Below are 1,372 nucleotides of genomic sequence, written 5' to 3'. Positions count from 1 at the left end.
AGGAGGTGGACTCTCTTTCACACAAGGGTGTTATAGCAGCACACCCTTTCACATATTGTAGGATGAAGCCAGCAGGAGCTAGCATGGAAACCTCATCCGAGGGCAAACGAGGGACCTTCCATACCCCAGCTGCAGAAGTTTGGGGTTGAAGGCGGTGCATGCAGATAGCTTGGAACACCACAGACAGCCACATGTAGCATGTAACAAGACACCCCGAGTTTCTTAGGCCTGGGGCAACCGGGCACCCACCTACCCCACCAAGGTGTGGATGGCCAGATCGACCAGTAGCATACATTTATGGTGGAACTGTGGAGGGCCCTGTGACAAGCAATCAGGGGAATGACTTTGAGAGAAAAGGGAGTAGAGCCCCCTGTGATGGCCCCAACTGTTCCCTGGGAGAGCCCCATGGTAATTGATGTTTAAGTGACCCTCAGACAGGCGCAGCCCCAGGAGGTACTTAAAGCTGCAAGGTGCATTTGAAGTGTTGATGATCAGTGTGTCCTGATGTTCCTGCTAATTCTTGCAGCTTGCAGCATTCTTCATTGATGCACAAGCCAAGTGATTCACTGCCAAGAGTCACATGCAACCTTTACAACATTCGTGGACCTGCAGGAGAGGCTGGATGAAGTCAGCACCAGCTATCCACTTCCCACTGCAGTGAGACAGCCCAGCACCCCATCAGACTTCCCCTCTGAAGTTGGACTCCATGATTTTAAAAGCATTACCAGGTGAACAGCCCGGGAACCCCATCTCGCCACCATGGCAGAAAGGTAAGCAAGAGGCTCCCACGGCAGCAAAGTCAGACAGCTCCACCATGGGTCTTCCCGGACAAGGCAACATGAGTCTTTAAACCCCATTCTGGACACATGGAACCAAGACACTAGGTACCTGGCAACAAGGCCCCAACTGCACATCAGCCATCCACAACCCACTGGGGCTGATTGGAGCCAGAGCTTGACACCTGCACATCAAGAATCCTCAGTTTAGGTAGAAAACCTGAACCATTCACGGAGATCCCCCATGCTCTGGTAGGAGGGTTGAGGAGAGAAGAGCCAGCTTCCCCAAGACCATTAAAGCGACTCACTGGCTTCTGGTACATGCGTAGAGGTTTGAGCAGCAGGGACAACTTCTCCTCCCTCCCCACAAAGCAGGTCAGACTGGCTTCAAGAGGCACAGTATGTCCCTTGTGAGAAGCCAGGGTTACCTCGTGGCCCCAGCTCTGTCTTATCCAGAGTGCTCTGCAATGCATGACAGGCTACTCCTCAGTCACTCCAAATCTTGGTTGGCTGGGATTGGGCATGAGTTTCCTGTCTTTACTCTGCCCGGGCATAGTCCATCTTTTGGTTCAAAATACACACGCTCAAACTCCACT

The 1,372-nt window shown here is 52.5% G+C and overlaps 1 pseudogene; it reads right to left on the bottom strand.

The window, feature by feature from the left end:
* Positions 1 to 424: 424 nt before the first annotated feature.
* LOC147726688 (5.8S ribosomal RNA) lies at positions 425 to 578 on the bottom strand (annotated as a pseudogene).
* Positions 579 to 1,372: the final 794 nt, after the last annotated feature.

The sequence above is a fragment of the Lissotriton vulgaris genome, chromosome 3_1 (assembly GCF_964263255.1).
Source record: "Lissotriton vulgaris chromosome 3_1, aLisVul1.2, whole genome shotgun sequence".
Lineage (NCBI taxonomy): Eukaryota > Metazoa > Chordata > Amphibia > Caudata > Salamandridae > Lissotriton > Lissotriton vulgaris.
The sequence above is the reverse complement of the archived record's forward strand: the minus strand, read 5'-3'. Positions and strand labels throughout refer to the sequence as shown.